General features: G+C 47.7%; 23 non-coding genes across 23 annotated transcripts; all 23 read left to right on the forward strand.

Annotated features, from left to right (window-relative positions):
• Positions 1-579: 579 nt before the first annotated feature.
• Trnas-gcu (transfer RNA serine (anticodon GCU)) lies at positions 580-661 on the forward strand. The gene has a single exon. It is a non-coding gene; the product is annotated as a tRNA-Ser (tRNA).
• Positions 662-1,469: 808 nt separating this feature from the next.
• On the forward strand, positions 1,470-1,551 carry Trnas-gcu (transfer RNA serine (anticodon GCU)). Its single transcript has one exon. It is a non-coding gene; the product is annotated as a tRNA-Ser (tRNA).
• An 808-nt stretch (positions 1,552-2,359) lies between these two features.
• On the forward strand, positions 2,360-2,441 carry Trnas-gcu (transfer RNA serine (anticodon GCU)). Its single transcript has one exon. It is a non-coding gene; the product is annotated as a tRNA-Ser (tRNA).
• Positions 2,442-3,249: 808 nt separating this feature from the next.
• Trnas-gcu (transfer RNA serine (anticodon GCU)) lies at positions 3,250-3,331 on the forward strand. Its single transcript has one exon. It is a non-coding gene; the product is annotated as a tRNA-Ser (tRNA).
• An 808-nt stretch (positions 3,332-4,139) lies between these two features.
• Trnas-gcu (transfer RNA serine (anticodon GCU)) lies at positions 4,140-4,221 on the forward strand. The gene has a single exon. It is a non-coding gene; the product is annotated as a tRNA-Ser (tRNA).
• Positions 4,222-5,029: 808 nt separating this feature from the next.
• Positions 5,030-5,111, forward strand: Trnas-gcu (transfer RNA serine (anticodon GCU)). Its single transcript has one exon. It is a non-coding gene; the product is annotated as a tRNA-Ser (tRNA).
• Positions 5,112-5,919: 808 nt separating this feature from the next.
• On the forward strand, positions 5,920-6,001 carry Trnas-gcu (transfer RNA serine (anticodon GCU)). Its single transcript has one exon. It is a non-coding gene; the product is annotated as a tRNA-Ser (tRNA).
• Positions 6,002-6,809: 808 nt separating this feature from the next.
• Trnas-gcu (transfer RNA serine (anticodon GCU)) lies at positions 6,810-6,891 on the forward strand. Its single transcript has one exon. It is a non-coding gene; the product is annotated as a tRNA-Ser (tRNA).
• Positions 6,892-7,699: 808 nt separating this feature from the next.
• Positions 7,700-7,781, forward strand: Trnas-gcu (transfer RNA serine (anticodon GCU)). Its single transcript has one exon. It is a non-coding gene; the product is annotated as a tRNA-Ser (tRNA).
• An 808-nt stretch (positions 7,782-8,589) lies between these two features.
• On the forward strand, positions 8,590-8,671 carry Trnas-gcu (transfer RNA serine (anticodon GCU)). The gene has a single exon. It is a non-coding gene; the product is annotated as a tRNA-Ser (tRNA).
• Positions 8,672-9,479: 808 nt separating this feature from the next.
• Trnas-gcu (transfer RNA serine (anticodon GCU)) lies at positions 9,480-9,561 on the forward strand. The gene has a single exon. It is a non-coding gene; the product is annotated as a tRNA-Ser (tRNA).
• Positions 9,562-10,369: 808 nt separating this feature from the next.
• On the forward strand, positions 10,370-10,451 carry Trnas-gcu (transfer RNA serine (anticodon GCU)). Its single transcript has one exon. It is a non-coding gene; the product is annotated as a tRNA-Ser (tRNA).
• An 802-nt stretch (positions 10,452-11,253) lies between these two features.
• On the forward strand, positions 11,254-11,335 carry Trnas-gcu (transfer RNA serine (anticodon GCU)). The gene has a single exon. It is a non-coding gene; the product is annotated as a tRNA-Ser (tRNA).
• Positions 11,336-12,143: 808 nt separating this feature from the next.
• On the forward strand, positions 12,144-12,225 carry Trnas-gcu (transfer RNA serine (anticodon GCU)). Its single transcript has one exon. It is a non-coding gene; the product is annotated as a tRNA-Ser (tRNA).
• An 808-nt stretch (positions 12,226-13,033) lies between these two features.
• Trnas-gcu (transfer RNA serine (anticodon GCU)) lies at positions 13,034-13,115 on the forward strand. The gene has a single exon. It is a non-coding gene; the product is annotated as a tRNA-Ser (tRNA).
• Positions 13,116-13,923: 808 nt separating this feature from the next.
• Positions 13,924-14,005, forward strand: Trnas-gcu (transfer RNA serine (anticodon GCU)). The gene has a single exon. It is a non-coding gene; the product is annotated as a tRNA-Ser (tRNA).
• An 808-nt stretch (positions 14,006-14,813) lies between these two features.
• On the forward strand, positions 14,814-14,895 carry Trnas-gcu (transfer RNA serine (anticodon GCU)). The gene has a single exon. It is a non-coding gene; the product is annotated as a tRNA-Ser (tRNA).
• Positions 14,896-19,354: 4,459 nt separating this feature from the next.
• Positions 19,355-19,436, forward strand: Trnas-gcu (transfer RNA serine (anticodon GCU)). The gene has a single exon. It is a non-coding gene; the product is annotated as a tRNA-Ser (tRNA).
• An 808-nt stretch (positions 19,437-20,244) lies between these two features.
• Positions 20,245-20,326, forward strand: Trnas-gcu (transfer RNA serine (anticodon GCU)). Its single transcript has one exon. It is a non-coding gene; the product is annotated as a tRNA-Ser (tRNA).
• Positions 20,327-24,785: 4,459 nt separating this feature from the next.
• Positions 24,786-24,867, forward strand: Trnas-gcu (transfer RNA serine (anticodon GCU)). Its single transcript has one exon. It is a non-coding gene; the product is annotated as a tRNA-Ser (tRNA).
• An 808-nt stretch (positions 24,868-25,675) lies between these two features.
• Positions 25,676-25,757, forward strand: Trnas-gcu (transfer RNA serine (anticodon GCU)). Its single transcript has one exon. It is a non-coding gene; the product is annotated as a tRNA-Ser (tRNA).
• An 808-nt stretch (positions 25,758-26,565) lies between these two features.
• Trnas-gcu (transfer RNA serine (anticodon GCU)) lies at positions 26,566-26,647 on the forward strand. Its single transcript has one exon. It is a non-coding gene; the product is annotated as a tRNA-Ser (tRNA).
• Positions 26,648-27,455: 808 nt separating this feature from the next.
• On the forward strand, positions 27,456-27,537 carry Trnas-gcu (transfer RNA serine (anticodon GCU)). The gene has a single exon. It is a non-coding gene; the product is annotated as a tRNA-Ser (tRNA).
• The last annotated feature ends 125 nt before the right edge of the window (positions 27,538-27,662 follow it).

Consider the following 27,662-nt stretch of genomic DNA (forward strand, 5'->3'; position numbering starts at 1 on the left):
AAGGGTGCGTTCTAATTCATATTTAAGTGCTTACTTCTCGCAGTCATTTTAACGTATCGAGCCTATAATACCCCCAACTGTAGCACAAGTGTCGCCTTTCGACAGTTTGCTTTCCGTTCGGCCGCCATATACGGAAGCGATCTGATAGGGCCAGGCTCCATCGCCAACTGCAGGAGCTTCTGCTCTCACAAATCGGCTAGGAAGAACGTGGTTTGCTCTTCGTAAGAAACTTGAAAGCAACGTCAGCGATGAGGTCAACAGAGGTGACAAATAAATGTTGCGAATCAAGATAATCGCGTCGTTGCAGTAATTGTTATACTGAATGCACAGGACATTTCTCATTTGCATTAGACAACGCTACACGACGATTCGGTGCTTATTTCTGCAGTAAGTAAGTGGGCCGCCTACTTTCCCCCGATCGGATACCGACGTGGACGGATGCCATCATTAAATGATTCACGAGTGGGACTGCAGCAGGGCATTACAGCGTTAACACCAGCCACAGTACGATGCGTTTTCGAATCGACAAACGACTTCTTTCCGAAAGGTCTAGCGATGGACTCAGATTCCGAAGCATCAGACGAGGTGGCCGAGTGGTTAAGGCGTTGGACTGCTAATCCAATGTGCTCTGCACGCGTGGGTTCGAATCCCATCCTCGTCGAAGAATTTTACGTAAGGCATCCATTTCGGATCCCGCCTTCTACATGCGAAACGCTACTCAGTAGCAACAGTGGAACGTGTAGGTGGCAGATAACATCAGCAAGAAATATGAAACTAAACCGCCTACCAGATGGAAGGAAACAACATTCGATTGCGCACGCCTTTTCGAATCAAACATCATCTCAAGACCTATAAAGGAAACGAAGTTTGGCACCTTGCTGGTGTTTGGGAAGGGTGCGTTCTAATTCATATTTAAGTGCTTACTTCTCGCAGTCATTTTAACGTATCGAGCCTATAATACCCCCAACTGTAGCACAAGTGTCGCCTTTCGACAGTTTGCTTTCCGTTCGGCCGCCATATACGGAAGCGATCTGATAGGGCCAGGCTCCATCGCCAACTGCAGGAGCTTCTGCTCTCACAAATCGGCTAGGAAGAACGTGGTTTGCTCTTCGTAAGAAACTTGAAAGCAACGTCAGCGATGAGGTCAACAGAGGTGACAAATAAATGTTGCGAATCAAGATAATCGCGTCGTTGCAGTAATTGTTATACTGAATGCACAGGACATTTCTCATTTGCATTAGACAACGCTACACGACGATTCGGTGCTTATTTCTGCAGTAAGTAAGTGGGCCGCCTACTTTCCCCCGATCGGATACCGACGTGGACGGATGCCATCATTAAATGATTCACGAGTGGGACTGCAGCAGGGCATTACAGCGTTAACACCAGCCACAGTACGATGCGTTTTCGAATCGACAAACGACTTCTTTCCGAAAGGTCTAGCGATGGACTCAGATTCCGAAGCATCAGACGAGGTGGCCGAGTGGTTAAGGCGTTGGACTGCTAATCCAATGTGCTCTGCACGCGTGGGTTCGAATCCCATCCTCGTCGAAGAATTTTACGTAAGGCATCCATTTCGGATCCCGCCTTCTACATGCGAAACGCTACTCAGTAGCAACAGTGGAACGTGTAGGTGGCAGATAACATCAGCAAGAAATATGAAACTAAACCGCCTACCAGATGGAAGGAAACAACATTCGATTGCGCACGCCTTTTCGAATCAAACATCATCTCAAGACCTATAAAGGAAACGAAGTTTGGCACCTTGCTGGTGTTTGGGAAGGGTGCGTTCTAATTCATATTTAAGTGCTTACTTCTCGCAGTCATTTTAACGTATCGAGCCTATAATACCCCCAACTGTAGCACAAGTGTCGCCTTTCGACAGTTTGCTTTCCGTTCGGCCGCCATATACGGAAGCGATCTGATAGGGCCAGGCTCCATCGCCAACTGCAGGAGCTTCTGCTCTCACAAATCGGCTAGGAAGAACGTGGTTTGCTCTTCGTAAGAAACTTGAAAGCAACGTCAGCGATGAGGTCAACAGAGGTGACAAATAAATGTTGCGAATCAAGATAATCGCGTCGTTGCAGTAATTGTTATACTGAATGCACAGGACATTTCTCATTTGCATTAGACAACGCTACACGACGATTCGGTGCTTATTTCTGCAGTAAGTAAGTGGGCCGCCTACTTTCCCCCGATCGGATACCGACGTGGACGGATGCCATCATTAAATGATTCACGAGTGGGACTGCAGCAGGGCATTACAGCGTTAACACCAGCCACAGTACGATGCGTTTTCGAATCGACAAACGACTTCTTTCCGAAAGGTCTAGCGATGGACTCAGATTCCGAAGCATCAGACGAGGTGGCCGAGTGGTTAAGGCGTTGGACTGCTAATCCAATGTGCTCTGCACGCGTGGGTTCGAATCCCATCCTCGTCGAAGAATTTTACGTAAGGCATCCATTTCGGATCCCGCCTTCTACATGCGAAACGCTACTCAGTAGCAACAGTGGAACGTGTAGGTGGCAGATAACATCAGCAAGAAATATGAAACTAAACCGCCTACCAGATGGAAGGAAACAACATTCGATTGCGCACGCCTTTTCGAATCAAACATCATCTCAAGACCTATAAAGGAAACGAAGTTTGGCACCTTGCTGGTGTTTGGGAAGGGTGCGTTCTAATTCATATTTAAGTGCTTACTTCTCGCAGTCATTTTAACGTATCGAGCCTATAATACCCCCAACTGTAGCACAAGTGTCGCCTTTCGACAGTTTGCTTTCCGTTCGGCCGCCATATACGGAAGCGATCTGATAGGGCCAGGCTCCATCGCCAACTGCAGGAGCTTCTGCTCTCACAAATCGGCTAGGAAGAACGTGGTTTGCTCTTCGTAAGAAACTTGAAAGCAACGTCAGCGATGAGGTCAACAGAGGTGACAAATAAATGTTGCGAATCAAGATAATCGCGTCGTTGCAGTAATTGTTATACTGAATGCACAGGACATTTCTCATTTGCATTAGACAACGCTACACGACGATTCGGTGCTTATTTCTGCAGTAAGTAAGTGGGCCGCCTACTTTCCCCCGATCGGATACCGACGTGGACGGATGCCATCATTAAATGATTCACGAGTGGGACTGCAGCAGGGCATTACAGCGTTAACACCAGCCACAGTACGATGCGTTTTCGAATCGACAAACGACTTCTTTCCGAAAGGTCTAGCGATGGACTCAGATTCCGAAGCATCAGACGAGGTGGCCGAGTGGTTAAGGCGTTGGACTGCTAATCCAATGTGCTCTGCACGCGTGGGTTCGAATCCCATCCTCGTCGAAGAATTTTACGTAAGGCATCCATTTCGGATCCCGCCTTCTACATGCGAAACGCTACTCAGTAGCAACAGTGGAACGTGTAGGTGGCAGATAACATCAGCAAGAAATATGAAACTAAACCGCCTACCAGATGGAAGGAAACAACATTCGATTGCGCACGCCTTTTCGAATCAAACATCATCTCAAGACCTATAAAGGAAACGAAGTTTGGCACCTTGCTGGTGTTTGGGAAGGGTGCGTTCTAATTCATATTTAAGTGCTTACTTCTCGCAGTCATTTTAACGTATCGAGCCTATAATACCCCCAACTGTAGCACAAGTGTCGCCTTTCGACAGTTTGCTTTCCGTTCGGCCGCCATATACGGAAGCGATCTGATAGGGCCAGGCTCCATCGCCAACTGCAGGAGCTTCTGCTCTCACAAATCGGCTAGGAAGAACGTGGTTTGCTCTTCGTAAGAAACTTGAAAGCAACGTCAGCGATGAGGTCAACAGAGGTGACAAATAAATGTTGCGAATCAAGATAATCGCGTCGTTGCAGTAATTGTTATACTGAATGCACAGGACATTTCTCATTTGCATTAGACAACGCTACACGACGATTCGGTGCTTATTTCTGCAGTAAGTAAGTGGGCCGCCTACTTTCCCCCGATCGGATACCGACGTGGACGGATGCCATCATTAAATGATTCACGAGTGGGACTGCAGCAGGGCATTACAGCGTTAACACCAGCCACAGTACGATGCGTTTTCGAATCGACAAACGACTTCTTTCCGAAAGGTCTAGCGATGGACTCAGATTCCGAAGCATCAGACGAGGTGGCCGAGTGGTTAAGGCGTTGGACTGCTAATCCAATGTGCTCTGCACGCGTGGGTTCGAATCCCATCCTCGTCGAAGAATTTTACGTAAGGCATCCATTTCGGATCCCGCCTTCTACATGCGAAACGCTACTCAGTAGCAACAGTGGAACGTGTAGGTGGCAGATAACATCAGCAAGAAATATGAAACTAAACCGCCTACCAGATGGAAGGAAACAACATTCGATTGCGCACGCCTTTTCGAATCAAACATCATCTCAAGACCTATAAAGGAAACGAAGTTTGGCACCTTGCTGGTGTTTGGGAAGGGTGCGTTCTAATTCATATTTAAGTGCTTACTTCTCGCAGTCATTTTAACGTATCGAGCCTATAATACCCCCAACTGTAGCACAAGTGTCGCCTTTCGACAGTTTGCTTTCCGTTCGGCCGCCATATACGGAAGCGATCTGATAGGGCCAGGCTCCATCGCCAACTGCAGGAGCTTCTGCTCTCACAAATCGGCTAGGAAGAACGTGGTTTGCTCTTCGTAAGAAACTTGAAAGCAACGTCAGCGATGAGGTCAACAGAGGTGACAAATAAATGTTGCGAATCAAGATAATCGCGTCGTTGCAGTAATTGTTATACTGAATGCACAGGACATTTCTCATTTGCATTAGACAACGCTACACGACGATTCGGTGCTTATTTCTGCAGTAAGTAAGTGGGCCGCCTACTTTCCCCCGATCGGATACCGACGTGGACGGATGCCATCATTAAATGATTCACGAGTGGGACTGCAGCAGGGCATTACAGCGTTAACACCAGCCACAGTACGATGCGTTTTCGAATCGACAAACGACTTCTTTCCGAAAGGTCTAGCGATGGACTCAGATTCCGAAGCATCAGACGAGGTGGCCGAGTGGTTAAGGCGTTGGACTGCTAATCCAATGTGCTCTGCACGCGTGGGTTCGAATCCCATCCTCGTCGAAGAATTTTACGTAAGGCATCCATTTCGGATCCCGCCTTCTACATGCGAAACGCTACTCAGTAGCAACAGTGGAACGTGTAGGTGGCAGATAACATCAGCAAGAAATATGAAACTAAACCGCCTACCAGATGGAAGGAAACAACATTCGATTGCGCACGCCTTTTCGAATCAAACATCATCTCAAGACCTATAAAGGAAACGAAGTTTGGCACCTTGCTGGTGTTTGGGAAGGGTGCGTTCTAATTCATATTTAAGTGCTTACTTCTCGCAGTCATTTTAACGTATCGAGCCTATAATACCCCCAACTGTAGCACAACTGTCGCCTTTCGACAGTCTGCTTTCCGTTCGGCCGCCATATACGGAAGCGATCTGATAGGGCCAGGCTCCATCGCCAACTGCAGGAGCTTCTGCTCTCACAAATCGGCTAGGAAGAACGTGGTTTGCTCTTCGTAAGAAACTTGAAAGCAACGTCAGCGATGAGGTCAACAGAGGTGACAAATAAATGTTGCGAATCAAGATAATCGCGTCGTTGCAGTAATTGTTATACTGAATGCACAGGACATTTCTCATTTGCATTAGACAACGCTACACGACGATTCGGTGCTTATTTCTGCAGTAAGTAAGTGGGCCGCCTACTTTCCCCCGATCGGATACCGACGTGGACGGATGCCATCATTAAATGATTCACGAGTGGGACTGCAGCAGGGCATTACAGCGTTAACACCAGCCACAGTACGATGCGTTTTCGAATCGACAAACGACTTCTTTCCGAAAGGTCTAGCGATGGACTCAGATTCCGAAGCATCAGACGAGGTGGCCGAGTGGTTAAGGCGTTGGACTGCTAATCCAATGTGCTCTGCACGCGTGGGTTCGAATCCCATCCTCGTCGAAGAATTTTACGTAAGGCATCCATTTCGGATCCCGCCTTCTACATGCGAAACGCTACTCAGTAGCAACAGTGGAACGTGTAGGTGGCAGATAACATCAGCAAGAAATATGAAACTAAACCGCCTACCAGATGGAAGGAAACAACATTCGATTGCGCACGCCTTTTCGAATCAAACATCATCTCAAGACCTATAAAGGAAACGAAGTTTGGCACCTTGCTGGTGTTTGGGAAGGGTGCGTTCTAATTCATATTTAAGTGCTTACTTCTCGCAGTCATTTTAACGTATCGAGCCTATAATACCCCCAACTGTAGCACAAGTGTCGCCTTTCGACAGTTTGCTTTCCGTTCGGCCGCCATATACGGAAGCGATCTGATAGGGCCAGGCTCCATCGCCAACTGCAGGAGCTTCTGCTCTCACAAATCGGCTAGGAAGAACGTGGTTTGCTCTTCGTAAGAAACTTGAAAGCAACGTCAGCGATGAGGTCAACAGAGGTGACAAATAAATGTTGCGAATCAAGATAATCGCGTCGTTGCAGTAATTGTTATACTGAATGCACAGGACATTTCTCATTTGCATTAGACAACGCTACACGACGATTCGGTGCTTATTTCTGCAGTAAGTAAGTGGGCCGCCTACTTTCCCCCGATCGGATACCGACGTGGACGGATGCCATCATTAAATGATTCACGAGTGGGACTGCAGCAGGGCATTACAGCGTTAACACCAGCCACAGTACGATGCGTTTTCGAATCGACAAACGACTTCTTTCCGAAAGGTCTAGCGATGGACTCAGATTCCGAAGCATCAGACGAGGTGGCCGAGTGGTTAAGGCGTTGGACTGCTAATCCAATGTGCTCTGCACGCGTGGGTTCGAATCCCATCCTCGTCGAAGAATTTTACGTAAGGCATCCATTTCGGATCCCGCCTTCTACATGCGAAACGCTACTCAGTAGCAACAGTGGAACGTGTAGGTGGCAGATAACATCAGCAAGAAATATGAAACTAAACCGCCTACCAGATGGAAGGAAACAACATTCGATTGCGCACGCCTTTTCGAATCAAACATCATCTCAAGACCTATAAAGGAAACGAAGTTTGGCACCTTGCTGGTGTTTGGGAAGGGTGCGTTCTAATTCATATTTAAGTGCTTACTTCTCGCAGTCATTTTAACGTATCGAGCCTATAATACCCCCAACTGTAGCACAACTGTCGCCTTTCGACAGTTTGCTTTCCGTTCGGCCGCCATATACGGAAGCGATCTGATAGGGCCGGGCTCCATCGCCAACTGCAGGAGCTTCTGCTCTCACAAATCGGCTAGGAAGAACGTGGTTTGCTCTTCGTAAGAAACTTGAAAGCAACGTCAGCGATGAGGTCAACAGAGGTGACAAATAAATGTTGCGAATCAAGATAATCGCGTCGTTGCAGTAATTGTTATACTGAATGCACAGGACATTTCTCATTTGCATTAGACAACGCTACACGACGATTCGGTGCTTATTTCTGCAGTAAGTAAGTGGGCCGCCTACTTTCCCCCGATCGGATACCGACGTGGACGGATGCCATCATTAAATGATTCACGAGTGGGACTGCAGCAGGGCATTACAGCGTTAACACCAGCCACAGTACGATGCGTTTTCGAATCGACACACGACTTCTTTCCGAAAGGTCTAGCGATGGACTCAGATTCCGAAGCATCAGACGAGGTGGCCGAGTGGTTAAGGCGTTGGACTGCTAATCCAATGTGCTCTGCACGCGTGGGTTCGAATCCCATCCTCGTCGAAGAATTTTACGTAAGGCATCCATTTCGGATCCCGCCTTCTACATGCGAAACGCTACTCAGTAGCAACAGTGGAACGTGTAGGTGGCAGATAACATCAGCAAGAAATATGAAACTAAACCGCCTACCAGATGGAAGGAAACAACATTCGATTGCGCACGCCTTTTCGAATCAAACATCACCTCAAGACCTATAAAGGAAACGAAGTTTGGCACCTTGCTGGTGTTTGGGAAGGGTGCGTTCTAATTCATATTTAAGTGCTTACTTCTCGCAGTCATTTTAACGTATCGAGCCTATAATACCCCCAACTGTAGCACAAGTGTCGCCTTTCGACAGTTCGCTTTCCGTTCGGCCGCCATATACGGAAGCTATCTGATAGGGCCGGGCTCCATCGCCAACTGCAGGAGCTTCTGCTCTCACAAATCGGCTAGGAAGAACGTGGTTTGCTCTTCGTAAGAAACTTGAAAGCAACGTCAGCGATGAGGTCAACAGAGGTGACAAATAAATGTTGCGAATCAAGATAATCGCGTCGTTGCAGTAATTGTTATACTGAATGCACAGGACATTTCTCATTTGCATTAGACAACGCTACACGACGATTCGGTGCTTATTTCTGCAGTAAGTAAGTGGGCCGCCTACTTTCCCCCGATCGGATACCGACGTGGACGGATGCCATCATTAAATGATTCACGAGTGGGACTGCAGCAGGGCATTACAGCGTTAACACCAGCCACAGTACGATGCGTTTTCGAATCGACAAACGACTTCTTTCCGAAAGGTCTAGCGATGGACTCAGATTCCGAAGCATCAGACGAGGTGGCCGAGTGGTTAAGGCGTTGGACTGCTAATCCAATGTGCTCTGCACGCGTGGGTTCGAATCCCATCCTCGTCGAAGAATTTTACGTAAGGCATCCATTTCGGATCCCGCCTTCTACATGCGAAACGCTACTCAGTAGCAACAGTGGAACGTGTAGGTGGCAGATAACATCAGCAAGAAATATGAAACTAAACCGCCTACCAGATGGAAGGAAACAACATTCGATTGCGCACGCCTTTTCGAATCAAACATCATCTCAAGACCTATAAAGGAAACGAAGTTTGGCACCTTGCTGGTGTTTGGGAAGGGTGCGTTCTAATTCATATTTAAGTGCTTACTTCTCGCAGTCATTTTAACGTATCGAGCCTATAATACCCCCAACTGTAGCACAACTGTCGCCTTTCGACAGTTTGCTTTCCGTTCGGCCGCCATATACGGAAGCGATCTGATAGGGCCGGGCTCCATCGCCAACTGCAGGAGCTTCTGCTCTCACAAATCGGCTAGGAAGAACGTGGTTTGCTCTTCGTAAGAAACTTGAAAGCAACGTCAGCGATGAGGTCAACAGAGGTGACAAATAAATGTTGCGAATCAAGATAATCGCGTCGTTGCAGTAATTGTTATACTGAATGCACAGGACATTTCTCATTTGCATTAGACAACGCTACACGACGATTCGGTGCTTATTTCTGCAGTAAGTAAGTGGGCCGCCTACTTTCCCCCGATCGGATACCGACGTGGACGGATGCCATCATTAAATGATTCACGAGTGGGACTGCAGCAGGGCATTACAGCGTTAACACCAGCCACAGTACGATGCGTTTTCGAATCGACACACGACTTCTTTCCGAAAGGTCTAGCGATGGACTCAGATTCCGAAGCATCAGACGAGGTGGCCGAGTGGTTAAGGCGTTGGACTGCTAATCCAATGTGCTCTGCACGCGTGGGTTCGAATCCCATCCTCGTCGAAGAATTTTACGTAAGGCATCCATTTCGGATCCCGCCTTCTACATGCGAAACGCTACTCAGTAGCAACAGTGGAACGTGTAGGTGGCAGATAACATCAGCAAGAAATATGAAACTAAACCGCCTACCAGATGGAAGGAAACAACATTCGATTGCGCACGCCTTTTCGAATCAAACATCACCTCAAGACCTATAAAGGAAACGAAGTTTGGCACCTTGCTGGTGTTTGGGAAGGGTGCGTTCTAATTCATATTTAAGTGCTTACTTCTCGCAGTCATTTTAACGTATCGAGCCTATAATACCCCCAACTGTAGCACAAGTGTCGCCTTTCGACAGTTCGCTTTCCGTTCGGCCGCCATATACGGAAGCTATCTGATAGGGCCGGGCTCCATCGCCAACTGCAGGAGCTTCTGCTCTCACAAATCGGCTAGGAAGAACGTGGTTTGCTCTTCGTAAGAAACTTGAAAGCAACGTCAGCGATGAGGTCAACAGAGGTGACAAATAAATGTTGCGAATCAAGATAATCGCGTCGTTGCAGTAATTGTTATACTGAATGCACAGGACATTTCTCATTTGCATTAGACAACGCTACACGACGATTCGGTGCTTATTTCTGCAGTAAGTAAGTGGGCCGCCTACTTTCCCCCGATCGGATACCGACGTGGACGGATGCCATCATTAAATGATTCACGAGTGGGACTGCAGCAGGGCATTACAGCGTTAACACCAGCCACAGTACGATGCGTTTTCGAATCGACAAACGACTTCTTTCCGAAAGGTCTAGCGATGGACTCAGATTCCGAAGCATCAGACGAGGTGGCCGAGTGGTTAAGGCGTTGGACTGCTAATCCAATGTGCTCTGCACGCGTGGGTTCGAATCCCATCCTCGTCGAAGAATTTTACGTAAGGCATCCATTTCGGATCCCGCCTTCTACATGCGAAACGCTACTCAGTAGCAACAGTGGAACGTGTAGGTGGCAGATAACATCAGCAAGAAATATGAAACTAAACCGCCTACCAGATGGAAGGAAACAACATTCGATTGCGCACGCCTTTTCGAATCAAACATCATCTCAAGACCTATAAAGGAAACGAAGTTTGGCACCTTGCTGGTGTTTGGGAAGGGTGCGTTCTAATTCATATTTAAGTGCTTACTTCTCGCAGTCATTTTAACGTATCGAGCCTATAATACCCCCAACTGTAGCACAACTGTCGCCTTTCGACAGTCTGCTTTCCGTTCGGCCGCCATATACGGAAGCGATCTGATAGGGCCAGGCTCCATCGCCAACTGCAGGAGCTTCTGCTCTCACAAATCGGCTAGGAAGAACGTGGTTTGCTCTTCGTAAGAAACTTGAAAGCAACGTCAGCGATGAGGTCAACAGAGGTGACAAATAAATGTTGCGAATCAAGATAATCGCGTCGTTGCAGTAATTGTTATACTGAATGCACAGGACATTTCTCATTTGCATTAGACAACGCTACACGACGATTCGGTGCTTATTTCTGCAGTAAGTAAGTGGGCCGCCTACTTTCCCCCGATCGGATACCGACGTGGACGGATGCCATCATTAAATGATTCACGAGTGGGACTGCAGCAGGGCATTACAGCGTTAACACCAGCCACAGTACGATGCGTTTTCGAATCGACAAACGACTTCTTTCCGAAAGGTCTAGCGATGGATTCCGAAGCATCAGACGAGGTGGCCGAGTGGTTAAGGCGTTGGACTGCTAATCCAATGTGCTCTGCACGCGTGGGTTCGAATCCCATCCTCGTCGAAGAATTTTACGTAAGGCATCCATTTCGGATCCCGCCTTCTACATGCGAAACGCTACTCAGTAGCAACAGTGGAACGTGTAGGTGGCAGATAAAATCAGCAAGAAATATGAAACTAAACCGCCTACCAGATGGAAGGAAACAACATTCGATTGCGCACGCCTTTTCGAATCAAACATCATCTCAAGACCTATAAAGGAAACGAAGTTTGGCACCTTGCTGGTGTTTGGGAAGGGTGCGTTCTAATTCATATTTAAGTGCTTACTTCTCGCAGTCATTTTAACGTATCGAGCCTATAATACCCCCAACTGTAGCACAAGTGTCGCCTTTCGACAGTTTGCTTTCCGTTCGGCCGCCATATACGGAAGCGATCTGATAGGGCCAGGCTCCATCGCCAACTGCAGGAGCTTCTGCTCTCACAAATCGGCTAGGAAGAACGTGGTTTGCTCTTCGTAAGAAACTTGAAAGCAACGTCAGCGATGAGGTCAACAGAGGTGACAAATAAATGTTGCGAATCAAGATAATCGCGTCGTTGCAGTAATGGTTATACTGAATGCACAGGACATTTCTCATTTGCATTAGACAACGCTACACGACGATTCGGTGCTTATTTCTGCAGTAAGTAAGTGGGCCGCCTACTTTCCCCCGATCGGATACCGACGTGGACGGATGCCATCATTAAATGATTCACGAGTGGGACTGCAGCAGGGCATTACAGCGTTAACACCAGCCACAGTACGATGCGTTTTCGAATCGACAAACGACTTCTTTCCGAAAGGTCTAGCGATGGACTCAGATTCCGAAGCATCAGACGAGGTGGCCGAGTGGTTAAGGCGTTGGACTGCTAATCCAATGTGCTCTGCACGCGTGGGTTCGAATCCCATCCTCGTCGAAGAATTTTACGTAAGGCATCCATTTCGGATCCCGCCTTCTACATGCGAAACGCTACTCAGTAGCAACAGTGGAACGTGTAGGTGGCAGATAACATCAGCAAGAAATATGAAACTAAACCGCCTACCAGATGGAAGGAAACAACATTCGATTGCGCACGCCTTTTCGAATCAAACATCATCTCAAGACCTATAAAGGAAACGAAGTTTGGCACCTTGCTGGTGTTTGGGAAGGGTGCGTTCTAATTCATATTTAAGTGCTTACTTCTCGCAGTCATTTTAACGTATCGAGCCTATAATACCCCCAACTGTAGCACAAGTGTCGCCTTTCGACAGTTTGCTTTCCGTTCGGCCGCCATATACGGAAGCGATCTGATAGGGCCAGGCTCCATCGCCAACTGCAGGAGCTTCTGCTCTCACAAATCGGCTAGGAAGAACGTGGTTTGCTCTTCGTAAGAAACTTGAAAGCAACGTCAGCGATGAGGTCAACAGAGGTGACAAATAAATGTTGCGAATCAAGATAATCGCGTCGTTGCAGTAATTGTTATACTGAATGCACAGGACATTTCTCATTTGCATTAGACAACGCTACACGACGATTCGGTGCTTATTTCTGCAGTAAGTAAGTGGGCCGCCTACTTTCCCCCGATCGGATACCGACGTGGACGGATGCCATCATTAAATGATTCACGAGTGGGACTGCAGCAGGGCATTACAGCGTTAACACCAGCCACAGTACGATGCGTTTTCGAATCGACAAACGACTTCTTTCCGAAAGGTCTAGCGATGGACTCAGATTCCGAAGCATCAGACGAGGTGGCCGAGTGGTTAAGGCGTTGGACTGCTAATCCAATGTGCTCTGCACGCGTGGGTTCGAATCCCATCCTCGTCGAAGAATTTTACGTAAGGCATCCATTTCGGATCCCGCCTTCTACATGCGAAACGCTACTCAGTAGCAACAGTGGAACGTGTAGGTGGCAGATAACATCAGCAAGAAATATGAAACTAAACCGCCTACCAGATGGAAGGAAACAACATTCGATTGCGCACGCCTTTTCGAATCAAACATCATCTCAAGACCTATAAAGGAAACGAAGTTTGGCACCTTGCTGGTGTTTGGGAAGGGTGCGTTCTAATTCATATTTAAGTGCTTACTTCTCGCAGTCATTTTAACGTATCGAGCCTATAATACCCCCAACTGTAGCACAACTGTCGCCTTTCGACAGTTTGCTTTCCGTTCGGCCGCCATATACGGAAGCGATCTGATAGGGCCGGGCTCCATCGCCAACTGCAGGAGCTTCTGCTCTCACAAATCGGCTAGGAAGAACGTGGTTTGCTCTTCGTAAGAAACTTGAAAGCAACGTCAGCGATGAGGTCAACAGAGGTGACAAATAAATGTTGCGAATCAAGATAATCGCGTCGTTGCAGTAATTGTTATACTGAATGCACAGGACATTTCTCATTTGCATTAGACAACGCTACACGACGATTCGGTGCTTATTTCTGCAGTAAGTAAGTGGGCCGCCTACTTTCCCCCGATCGGATACCGACGTGGACGGATGCCATCATTAAATGATTCACGAGTGGGACTGCAGCAGGGCATTACAGCGTTAACACCAGCCACAGTACGATGCGTTTTCGAATCGACAAACGACTTCTTTCCGAAAGGTCTAGCGATGGACTCAGATTCCGAAGCATCAGACGAGGTGGCCGAGTGGTTAAGGCGTTGGACTGCTAATCCAATGTGCTCTGCACGCGTGGGTTCGAATCCCATCCTCGTCGAAGAATTTTACGTAAGGCATCCATTTCGGATCCCGCCTTCTACATGCGAAACGCTACTCAGTAGCAACAGTGGAACGTGTAGGTGGCAGATAACATCAGCAAGAAATATGAAACTAAACCGCCTACCAGATGGAAGGAAACAACATTCGATTGCGCACGCCTTTTCGAATCAAACATCATCTCAAGACCTATAAAGGAAACGAAGTTTGGCACCTTGCTGGTGTTTGGGAAGGGTGCGTTCTAATTCATATTTAAGTGCTTACTTCTCGCAGTCATTTTAACGTATCGAGCCTATAATACCCCCAACTGTAGCACAAGTGTCGCCTTTCGACAGTTTGCTTTCCGTTCGGCCGCCATATACGGAAGCGATCTGATAGGGCCAGGCTCCATCGCCAACTGCAGGAGCTTCTGCTCTCACAAATCGGCTAGGAAGAACGTGGTTTGCTCTTCGTAAGAAACTTGAAAGCAACGTCAGCGATGAGGTCAACAGAGGTGACAAATAAATGTTGCGAATCAAGATAATCGCGTCGTTGCAGTAATTGTTATACTGAATGCACAGGACATTTCTCATTTGCATTAGACAACGCTACACGACGATTCGGTGCTTATTTCTGCAGTAAGTAAGTGGGCCGCCTACTTTCCCCCGATCGGATACCGACGTGGACGGATGCCATCATTAAATGATTCACGAGTGGGACTGCAGCAGGGCATTACAGCGTTAACACCAGCCACAGTACGATGCGTTTTCGAATCGACAAACGACTTCTTTCCGAAAGGTCTAGCGATGGACTCAGATTCCGAAGCATCAGACGAGGTGGCCGAGTGGTTAAGGCGTTGGACTGCTAATCCAATGTGCTCTGCACGCGTGGGTTCGAATCCCATCCTCGTCGAAGAATTTTACGTAAGGCATCCATTTCGGATCCCGCCTTCTACATGCGAAACGCTACTCAGTAGCAACAGTGGAACGTGTAGGTGGCAGATAACATCAGCAAGAAATATGAAACTAAACCGCCTACCAGATGGAAGGAAACAACATTCGATTGCGCACGCCTTTTCGAATCAAACATCATCTCAAGACCTATAAAGGAAACGAAGTTTGGCACCTTGCTGGTGTTTGGGAAGGGTGCGTTCTAATTCATATTTAAGTGCTTACTTCTCGCAGTCATTTTAACGTATCGAGCCTATAATACCCCCAACTGTAGCACAACTGTCGCCTTTCGACAGTTTGCTTTCCGTTCGGCCGCCATATACGGAAGCGATCTGATAGGGCCGGGCTCCATCGCCAACTGCAGGAGCTTCTGCTCTCACAAATCGGCTAGGAAGAACGTGGTTTGCTCTTCGTAAGAAACTTGAAAGCAACGTCAGCGATGAGGTCAACAGAGGTGACAAATAAATGTTGCGAATCAAGATAATCGCGTCGTTGCAGTAATTGTTATACTGAATGCACAGGACATTTCTCATTTGCATTAGACAACGCTACACGACGATTCGGTGCTTATTTCTGCAGTAAGTAAGTGGGCCGCCTACTTTCCCCCGATCGGATACCGACGTGGACGGATGCCATCATTAAATGATTCACGAGTGGGAGCTTGGTCAGCTGCACTGCAGCAGGGCATTACAGCATTAACACCAGCCACAGTACGATGCGTTTTCGAATCGACAAACGACTTCTTTCCGAAAGGTCTAGCAATGGACTCAGATTCCGAAGCATCAGACGAGGTGGCCGAGTGGTTCAGACGTCTGTTCACCATATCGTCCAACAGTTACATGCGGCGCGCAGGAAACTTATTCACAAGTTGCAGGATGCAGACGGTGCTTTTTATACCCAACACCGCGACATCAAAAACCATGTCGCCAACCACTTTGCCGCTCTTTACACCCGTGCGGGTGTACCACATGAGAAAGTGCGAGAATGGTATCACTCTGGACACCCACCGTACCGCATTACCGACGACCACAATCGGGACTTGCTCACTCCCTTTACCAACGAAGAACTAAAGGATGCCCTGCTTGCCGCACCACGAAATAAATCTCCGGGCACGGACGGGCTCTCTGTCGAGTTTTACGTCAAATATTGGCCTATATTAGGGGACGGACTCACGGAGATGTACAATGAAATACTACGTGGGATTGCTCTGCCCCAAGCCTTCACAGAGGGTTTAACTGTTTTACTACCTAAGACGCCGACGCCGACCACCACCAAAGATCTGCGGCCCATTACTTTGCTCAATGCGGATTTTAAACTTCTGACGCGCGCCCTCAATGCCCGATTACGGCAGCTGTTACCCGATCTTCTGGGACCATACCAAATGAGTGCGATCCGTGGTCGCTCACTGTCCACCATTTTGGCGCTGTATCGGGATCTCGTCTCCCTCACCTGGGACACCCGCACTCCAATGGCCATAGCCTTTCTCGATTTTGACAAGGCTTACGATCGGGCTGACTATCATTATCTCAGTAGCGTGATGGAAACAATGGGCTTCAGTCTTAATTTTATCCACCTCATCAACAACTGTATCAGTGGTACACGTACACGGTTCCTGATCAATAATACATTGACGGAGTACATCCAGCTCTCACGGGGTATCAAGCAAGGCTGCCCTCTCTCAACGACGCTTTATGCGATCCTCATGGAACCCTTGTTGCGCCGCCTACATCCTAGCCTACCTGGATTCCAGTTTTATGGTGTCAAGTCTGTGGTCCAAGCATACGCCGACGATGTCAGCGTGCTCCTTAATGATGTTCGCGATGTCACCGCAGCGCAGCGCATTCTTGAGGAATTCCAAAGAGACAGTGGTGCACTGTTAAACGTCAATAAATCCGCCGTCTTAACGCTTGGTCAGGAACGACCGCTCACAGGCGACGCTTGGCTGCCTTGTGTACAGACTAGAAAACACCTTGGTCTCTACGTCACGGCCCGGCCACTGGACATGTCTCACAAAAATTGGCTACCCAAAATTCAGGCGATAAAAGCACTCCTGCGCGACCAAAATATGCGACAACTCGATCGTTTGCAGCGAGCCTTTTTCGTCAACTCTTATGCCCTCTCCAAATTACAGTTTGTTGCCGCCGTCCTACCCATGCCAATCACTGTCGCAAGATCACTTCTAGCGGCTGCCGCCTGGTACGTCTGGAAGCTCAATATTTTTAAGGTTTCCTTCACCACGACAGCATTGCCTTGCGATATGGGAGGCCTAGGCTTGAAGAACCCCGGCATTCACGCCCTGGCGCTGTATCTGAAACGCTCACGGCGGATACTCACCGCCAGCGAGGACACCGTGACGAAGCGGCTCTATCAGCTGTCCCGCCCTTGCAACTTATCTCCGCCTGTGGACATTGGCCACGTCAGCCCGCACTTTCAGCATATAGCACTATATTATCTTGAAAGTAGCTATCTCGACGACGAGCTTTTCAAGAAGCCGACAGTTCAACTGTACCGCCACTTACTTCGGCCGTCACTGCCTGGCCCCTTGGAAAAGAAGTATCCGGCGTGCAATTGGTCCCTCGTTTGGACTAACATTCATAATCCGACGCTTCCGACAGATGTTCGCTCCAAATGGTATGACGTGGTCACTGAAACTGTTCCGACGCCAGAAAAGCGGCACAGGATTAATCTTGCACCGAGTCCCTACTGCGACTTGTGCCACATGGTTGCGACTCTTGCACATCTGTTTGTCTGCAAAGACCAAGTGCACATCTGGAACTGGACGCGCAAAAAACTCGCTGTGCTTAATCGGACTGCGCCTCATGCGATTCCGATCCACGATATTCTGCGGCCAGATTTCCGACTTTTCCCGGCTGCCAAACATAACAGTTATCTATGGCTCGTGGGACATTTTATCAACTATATTTTGTCCGGCAGTGCCCCTAATGTCTTAGATTTTCAAGTATATCTCTCAACCCAACACTGGCGCACAACCAACCAATATGGACACCGGTATCAGTCAACATTTCAAAATTTTCTTCACGTCGTACTTGAGATGCCATAGGACATGGACAGGTGGAACATCTCTTACAACAATTCGTCTTTCCTGTACTACAGTCGAAGGTTATACTCTCTGCAAAGACATTCATTTGTCCCCTGGAGATTATGCATATGGCAACGTTTGAATTTCAAGAATATTTCCTTCCCAGTAGCAGTTCTTTCGACGGCATCTATCATTTGGTGTATTTTGAATAAAACAAACCTGCAGAACAGAAGAAAGAAAACGAACAACGAAGATGGATAGAAAACAAACGAATAAACAACTTACAACGAACAACGAAATTAGACATAAAGGGAATAAACAAAACCAACATGCGGAAAATTAGTAGAACCAAAAAAAAATGGATACGGAAAGAAATTTCAGTGTTTTCTTTTACAGTAAAAACATCAAACATTACAACAATGCATCTACTAAAAAAAAACATAAAAAAAGTAAAAAAAGCAAAAACAGAAAAAGAAAAAAAGTGGTTAAAAACAAAAAAAAAAAAGTGGTTAAGGCGTTGGACTGCTAATCCAATGTGCTCTGCACGCGTGGGTTCGAATCCCATCCTCGTCGAAGAATTTTACGTAAGGCATCCATTTCGGATCCCGCCTTCTACATGCGAAACGCTACTCAGTAGCAACAGTGGAACGTGTAGGTGGCAGATAACATCAGCAAGAAATATGAAACTAAACCGCCTACCAGATGGAAGGAAACAACATTCGATTGCGCACGCCTTTTCGAATCAAACATCATCTCAAGACCTATAAAGGAAACGAAGTTTGGCACCTTGCTGGTGTTTGGGAAGGGTGCGTTCTAATTCATATTTAAGTGCTTACTTCTCGCAGTCATTTTAACGTATCGAGCCTATAATACCCCCAACTGTAGCACAAGTGTCGCCTTTCGACAGTTTGCTTTCCGTTCGGCCGCCATATACGGAAGCGATCTGATAGGGCCAGGCTCCATCGCCAACTGCAGGAGCTTCTGCTCTCACAAATCGGCTAGGAAGAACGTGGTTTGCTCTTCGTAAGAAACTTGAAAGCAACGTCAGCGATGAGGTCAACAGAGGTGACAAATAAATGTTGCGAATCAAGATAATCGCGTCGTTGCAGTAATTGTTATACTGAATGCACAGGACATTTCTCATTTGCATTAGACAACGCTACACGACGATTCGGTGCTTATTTCTGCAGTAAGTAAGTGGGCCGCCTACTTTCCCCCGATCGGATACCGACGTGGACGGATGCCATCATTAAATGATTCACGAGTGGGACTGCAGCAGGGCATTACAGCGTTAACACCAGCCACAGTACGATGCGTTTTCGAATCGACAAACGACTTCTTTCCGAAAGGTCTAGCGATGGACTCAGATTCCGAAGCATCAGACGAGGTGGCCGAGTGGTTAAGGCGTTGGACTGCTAATCCAATGTGCTCTGCACGCGTGGGTTCGAATCCCATCCTCGTCGAAGAATTTTACGTAAGGCATCCATTTCGGATCCCGCCTTCTACATGCGAAACGCTACTCAGTAGCAACAGTGGAACGTGTAGGTGGCAGATAACATCAGCAAGAAATATGAAACTAAACCGCCTACCAGATGGAAGGAAACAACATTCGATTGCGCACGCCTTTTCGAATCAAACATCATCTCAAGACCTATAAAGGAAACGAAGTTTGGCACCTTGCTGGTGTTTGGGAAGGGTGCGTTCTAATTCATATTTAAGTGCTTACTTCTCGCAGTCATTTTAACGTATCGAGCCTATAATACCCCCAACTGTAGCACAAGTGTCGCCTTTCGACAGTTTGCTTTCCGTTCGGCCGCCATATACGGAAGCGATCTGATAGGGCCAGGCTCCATCGCCAACTGCAGGAGCTTCTGCTCTCACAAATCGGCTAGGAAGAACGTGGTTTGCTCTTCGTAAGAAACTTGAAAGCAACGTCAGCGATGAGGTCAACAGAGGTGACAAATAAATGTTGCGAATCAAGATAATCGCGTCGTTGCAGTAATTGTTATACTGAATGCACAGGACATTTCTCATTTGCATTAGACAACGCTACACGACGATTCGGTGCTTATTTCTGCAGTAAGTAAGTGGGCCGCCTACTTTCCCCCGATCGGATACCGACGTGGACGGATGCCATCATTAAATGATTCACGAGTGGGACTGCAGCAGGGCATTACAGCGTTAACACCAGCCACAGTACGATGCGTTTTCGAATCGACAAACGACTTCTTTCCGAAAGGTCTAGCGATGGACTCAGATTCCGAAGCATCAGACGAGGTGGCCGAGTGGTTAAGGCGTTGGACTGCTCATCCAATGTGCTCTGCACGCGTGGGTTCGAATCCCATCCTCGTCGAAGAATTTTACGTAAGGCATCCATTTCGGATCCCGCCTTCTACATGCGAAACGCTACTCAGTAGCAACAGTGGAACGTGTAGGTGGCAGATAACATCAGCAAGAAATATGAAACTAAACCGCCTACCAGATGGAAGGAAACAACATTCGATTGCGCACGCCTTTTCGAATCAAACATCATCTCAAGACCTATAAAGGAAACGAAGTTTGGCACCTTGCTGGTGTTTGGGAAGGGTGCGTTCTAATTCATATTTAAGTGCTTACTTCTCGCAGTCATTTTAACGTATCGAGCCTATAATACCCCCAACTGTAGCACAAGTGTCGCCTTTCGACAGTTTGCTTTCCGTTCGGCCGCCATATACGGAAGCGATCTGATAGGGCCGGGCTCCATCGCCAACTGCAGGAGCTTCTGCTCTCACAAATCGGCTAGGAAGAACGTGGTTTGCTCTTCGTAAGAAACTTGAAAGCAACGTCAGCGATGAGGTCAACAGAGGTGACAAATAAATGTTGCGAATCAAGATAATCGCGTCGTTGCAGTAATTGTTATACTGAATGCACAGGACATTTCTCATTTGCATTAGACAACGCTACACGACGATTCGGTGCTTATTTCTGCAGTAAGTAAGTGGGCCGCCTACTTTCCCCCGATCGGATACCGACGTGGACGGATGCCATCATTAAATGATTCACGAGTGGGAGCTTGGTCAGCTGCACTGCAGCAGGGCATTACAGCATTAACACCAGCCACAGTACGATGCGTTTTCGAATCGACAAACGACTTCTTTCCGAAAGGTCTAGCAATGGACTCAGATTCCGAAGCATCAGACGAGGTGGCCGAGTGGTTCAGACGTCTGTTCACCATATCGTCCAACAGTTACATGCGGCGCGCAGGAAACTTATTCACAAGTTGCAGGATGCAGACGGTGCTTTTTATACCCAACACCGCGACATCAAAAACCATGTCGCCAACCACTTTGCCGCTCTTTACACCCGTGCGGGTGTACCACATGAGAAAGTGCGAGAATGGTATCACTCTGGACACCCACCGTACCGCATTACCGACGACCACAATCGGGACTTGCTCACTCCCTTTACCAACGAAGAACTAAAGGATGCCCTGCTTGCCGCACCACGAAATAAATCTCCGGGCACGGACGGGCTCTCTGTCGAGTTTTACGTCAAATATTGGCCTATATTAGGGGACGGACTCACGGAGATGTACAATGAAATACTACGTGGGATTGCTCTGCCCCAAGCCTTCACAGAGGGGTTAACTGTTTTACTACCTAAGACGCCGACGCCGACCACCACCAAAGATCTGCGGCCCATTACTTTGCTCAATGCGGATTTTAAACTTCTGACGCGCGCCCTCAATGCCCGATTACGGCAGCTGTTACCCGATCTTCTGGGACCATACCAAATGAGTGCGATCCGTGGTCGCTCACTGTCCACCATTTTGGCGCTGTATCGGGATCTCGTCTTCCTCACCTGGGACACCCGCACTCCAATGGCCATAGCCTTTCTCGATTTTGACAAGGCTTACGATCGGGCTGACTATCATTATCTCAGTAGCGTGATGGAAACAATGGGCTTCAGTCTTAATTTTATCCACCTCATCAACAACTGTATCAGTGGTACACGTACACGGTTCCTGATCAATAATACATTGACGGAGTACATCCAGCTCTCACGGGGTATCAAGCAAGGCTGCCCTCTCTCAACGACGCTTTATGCGATCCTCATGGAACCCTTGTTGCGCCGCCTACATCCTAGCCTACCTGGATTCCAGTTTTATGGTGTCAAGTCTGTGGTCCAAGCATACGCCGACGATGTCAGCGTGCTCCTTAATGATGTTCGCGATGTCACCGCAGCGCAGCGCATTCTTGAGGAATTCCAAAGAGACAGTGGTGCACTGTTAAACGTCAATAAATCCGCCGTCTTAACGCTTGGTCAGGAACGACCGCTCACAGGCGACGCTTGGCTGCCTTGTGTACAGACTAGAAAACACCTTGGTCTCTACGTCACGGCCCGGCCACTGGACATGTCTCACAAAAATTGGCTACCCAAAATTCAGGCGATAAAAGCACTCCTGCGCGACCAAAATATGCGACAACTCGATCGTTTGCAGCGAGCCTTTTTCGTCAACTCTTATGCCCTCTCCAAATTACAGTTTGTTGCCGCCGTCCTACCCATGCCAATCACTGTCGCAAGATCACTTCTAGCGGCTGCCGCCTGGTACGTCTGGAAGCTCAATATTTTTAAGGTTTCCTTCACCACGACAGCATTGCCTTGCGATATGGGAGGCCTAGGCTTGAAGAACCCCGGCATTCACGCCCTGGCGCTGTATCTGAAACGCTCACGGCGGATACTCACCGCCAGCGAGGACACCGTGACGAAGCGGCTCTATCAGCTGTCCCGCCCTTGCAACTTATCTCCGCCTGTGGACATTGGCCACGTCAGCCCGCACTTTCAGCATATAGCACTATATTATCTTGAAAGTAGCTATCTCGACGACGAGCTTTTCAAGAAGCCGACAGTTCAACTGTACCGCCACTTACTTCGGCCGTCACTGCCTGGCCCCTTGGAAAAGAAGTATCCGGCGTGCAATTGGTCCCTCGTTTGGACTAACATTCATAATCCGACGCTTCCGACAGATGTTCGCTCCAAATGGTATGACGTGGTCACTGAAACTGTTCCGACGCCAGAAAAGCGGCACAGGATTAATCTTGCACCGAGTCCCTACTGCGACTTGTGCCACATGGTTGCGACTCTTGCACATCTGTTTGTCTGCAAAGACCAAGTGCACATCTGGAACTGGACGCGCAAAAAACTCGCTGTGCTTAATCGGACTGCGCCTCATGCGATTCCGATCCACGATATTCTGCGGCCAGATTTCCGACTTTTCCCGGCTGCCAAACATAACAGTTATCTATGGCTCGTGGGACATTTTATCAACTATATTTTGTCCGGCAGTGCCCCTAATGTCTTAGATTTTCAAGTATATCTCTCAACCCAACACTGGCGCACAACCAACCAATATGGACACCGGTATCAGTCAACATTTCAAAATTTTCTTCACGTCGTACTTGAGATGCCATAGGACATGGACAGGTGGAACATCTCTTACAACAATTCGTCTTTCCTGTACTACAGTCGAAGGTTATACTCTCTGCAAAGACATTCATTTGTCCCCTGGAGATTATGCATATGGCAACGTTTGAATTTCAAGAATATTTCCTTCCCAGTAGCAGTTCTTTCGACGGCATCTATCATTTGGTGTATTTTGAATAAAACAAACCTGCAGAACAGAAGAAAGAAAACGAACAACGAAGATGGATAGAAAACAAACGAATAAACAACTTACAACGAACAACGAAATTAGACATAAAGGGAATAAACAAAACCAACATGCGGAAAATTAGTAGAACCAAAAAAAAATGGATACGGAAAGAAATTTCAGTGTTTTCTTTTACAGTAAAAACATCAAACATTACAACAATGCATCTACTAAAAAAAAACATAAAAAAAGTAAAAAAAGCAAAAACAGAAAAAGAAAAAAAGTGGTTAAAAACAAAAAAAAAAAAGTGGTTAAGGCGTTGGACTGCTAATCCAATGTGCTCTGCACGCGTGGGTTCGAATCCCATCCTCGTCGAAGAATTTTACGTAAGGCATCCATTTCGGATCCCGCCTTCTACATGCGAAACGCTACTCAGTAGCAACAGTGGAACGTGTAGGTGGCAGATAACATCAGCAAGAAATATGAAACTAAACCGCCTACCAGATGGAAGGAAACAACATTCGATTGCGCACGCCTTTTCGAATCAAACATCATCTCAAGACCTATAAAGGAAACGAAGTTTGGCACCTTGCTGGTGTTTGGGAAGGGTGCGTTCTAATTCATATTTAAGTGCTTACTTCTCGCAGTCATTTTAACGTATCGAGCCTATAATACCCCCAACTGTAGCACAAGTGTCGCCTTTCGACAGTTTGCTTTCCGTTCGGCCGCCATATACGGAAGCGATCTGATAGGGCCAGGCTCCATCGCCAACTGCAGGAGCTTCTGCTCTCACAAATCGGCTAGGAAGAACGTGGTTTGCTCTTCGTAAGAAACTTGAAAGCAACGTCAGCGATGAGGTCAACAGAGGTGACAAATAAATGTTGCGAATCAAGATAATCGCGTCGTTGCAGTAATTGTTATACTGAATGCACAGGACATTTCTCATTTGCATTAGACAACGCTACACGACGATTCGGTGCTTATTTCTGCAGTAAGTAAGTGGGCCGCCTACTTTCCCCCGATCGGATACCGACGTGGACGGATGCCATCATTAAATGATTCACGAGTGGGACTGCAGCAGGGCATTACAGCGTTAACACCAGCCACAGTACGATGCGTTTTCGAATCGACAAACGACTTCTTTCCGAAAGGTCTAGCGATGGACTCAGATTCCGAAGCATCAGACGAGGTGGCCGAGTGGTTAAGGCGTTGGACTGCTAATCCAATGTGCTCTGCACGCGTGGGTTCGAATCCCATCCTCGTCGAAGAATTTTACGTAAGGCATCCATTTCGGATCCCGCCTTCTACATGCGAAACGCTACTCAGTAGCAACAGTGGAACGTGTAGGTGGCAGATAACATCAGCAAGAAATATGAAACTAAACCGCCTACCAGATGGAAGGAAACAACATTCGATTGCGCACGCCTTTTCGAATCAAACATCATCTCAAGACCTATAAAGGAAACGAAGTTTGGCACCTTGCTGGTGTTTGGGAAGGGTGCGTTCTAATTCATATTTAAGTGCTTACTTCTCGCAGTCATTTTAACGTATCGAGCCTATAATACCCCCAACTGTAGCACAAGTGTCGCCTTTCGACAGTTTGCTTTCCGTTCGGCCGCCATATACGGAAGCGATCTGATAGGGCCAGGCTCCATCGCCAACTGCAGGAGCTTCTGCTCTCACAAATCGGCTAGGAAGAACGTGGTTTGCTCTTCGTAAGAAACTTGAAAGCAACGTCAGCGATGAGGTCAACAGAGGTGACAAATAAATGTTGCGAATCAAGATAATCGCGTCGTTGCAGTAATTGTTATACTGAATGCACAGGACATTTCTCATTTGCATTAGACAACGCTACACGACGATTCGGTGCTTATTTCTGCAGTAAGTAAGTGGGCCGCCTACTTTCCCCCGATCGGATACCGACGTGGACGGATGCCATCATTAAATGATTCACGAGTGGGACTGCAGCAGGGCATTACAGCGTTAACACCAGCCACAGTACGATGCGTTTTCGAATCGACAAACGACTTCTTTCCGAAAGGTCTAGCGATGGACTCAGATTCCGAAGCATCAGACGAGGTGGCCGAGTGGTTAAGGCGTTGGACTGCTAATCCAATGTGCTCTGCACGCGTGGGTTCGAATCCCATCCTCGTCGAAGAATTTTACGTAAGGCATCCATTTCGGATCCCGCCTTCTACATGCGAAACGCTACTCAGTAGCAACAGTGGAACGTGTAGGTGGCAGATAACATCAGCAAGAAATATGAAACTAAACCGCCTACCAGATGGAAGGAAACAACATTCGATTGCGCACGCCTTTTCGAATCAAACATCATCTCAAGACCTATAAAGGAAACGAAGTTTGGCACCTTGCTGGTGTTTGGGAAGGGTGCGTTCTAATTCATATTTAAGTGCTTACTTCTCGCAGTCATTTTAACGTATCGAGCCTATAATACCCCCAACTGTAGCACAAGTGTCGCCTTTCGACAGTTTGCTTTCCGTTCGGCCGCCATATACGGAAGCGATCTGATAGGGCCAGGCTCCATCGCCAACTGCAGGAGCTTCTGCTCTCACAAATCGGCTAGGAAGAACGTGGTTTGCTCTTCGTAAGAAACTTGAAAGCAACGTCAGCGATGAGGTCAACAGAGGTGACAAATAAATGTTGCGAATCAAGATAATCGCGTCGTTGCAGTAATTGTTATACTGAATGCACAGGACATTTCTCATTTGCATTAGACAACGCTACACGACGATTCGGTGCTTATTTCTGCAGTAAGTAAGTGGGCCGCCTACTTTCCCCCGATCGGATACCGACGTGGACGGATGCCATCATTAAATGATTCACGAGTGGGACTGCAGCAGGGCATTACAGCGTTAACACCAGCCACAGTACGATGCGTTTTCGAATCGACAAACGACTTCTTTCCGAAAGGTCTAGCGATGGACTCAGATTCCGAAGCATCAGACGAGGTGGCCGAGTGGTTAAGGCGTTGGACTGCTAATCCAATGTGCTCTGCACGCGTGGGTTCGAATCCCATCCTCGTCGAAGAATTTTACGTAAGGCATCCATTTCGGATCCCGCCTTCTACATGCGAAACGCTACTCAGTAGCAACAGTGGAACGTGTAGGTGGCAGATAACATCAGCAAGAAATATGAAACTAAACCGCCTACCAGATGGAAGGAAACAACATTCGATTGCGCACGCCTTTTCGAATCAAACATCATCTCAAGACCTATAAAGGAAACGAAGTTTGGCACCTTGCTGGTGTTTGGGAAGGGTGCGTTCTAATTCATATTTAAGTGCTTACTTCTCGCAGTCATTTTAACGTATCGAGCCTATAATACCCCCAACTGTAGCACAAGTGTCGCCTTTCGACAGTTTGCTTTCCGTTCGGCCGCCATATACGGAAGCGATCTGATAGGGCCAGGCTCCATCGCCAACTGCAGGAGCTTCTGCTCTCACAAATCGGCTAGGAAGAACGTGGTTTGCTCTTCGTAAGAAACTTGAAAGCAACGTCAGCGATGAGGTCAACAGAGGTGACAAATAAATGTTGCGAATCAAGATAATCGCGTCGTTGCAGTAATTGTTATACTGAATGCACAGGACATTTCTCATTTGCATTAGACAACGCTACACGACGATTCGGTGCTTATTTCTGCAGTAAGTAAGTGGGCCGCCTACTTTCCCCCGATCGGATACCGACGTGGACGGATGCCATCATTAAATGATTCACGAGTGGGACTGCAGCAGGGCATTACAGCGTTAACACCAGCCACAGTACGATGCGTTTTCGAATCGACAAACGACTTCTTTCCGAAAGGTCTAGCGATGGACTCAGATTCCGAAGCATCAGACGAGGTGGCCGAGTGGTTAAGGCGTTGGACTGCTAATCCAATGTGCTCTGCACGCGTGGGTTCGAATCCCATCCTCGTCGAAGAATTTTACGTAAGGCATCCATTTCGGATCCCGCCTTCTACATGCGAAACGCTACTCAGTAGCAACAGTGGAACGTGTAGGTGGCAGATAACATCAGCAAGAAATATGAAACTAAACCGCCTA

The sequence above is a fragment of the Schistocerca nitens genome, chromosome 2 (assembly GCF_023898315.1).
Source record: "Schistocerca nitens isolate TAMUIC-IGC-003100 chromosome 2, iqSchNite1.1, whole genome shotgun sequence".
In the NCBI taxonomy this organism is placed as follows: Eukaryota; Metazoa; Arthropoda; class Insecta; order Orthoptera; family Acrididae; genus Schistocerca; species Schistocerca nitens.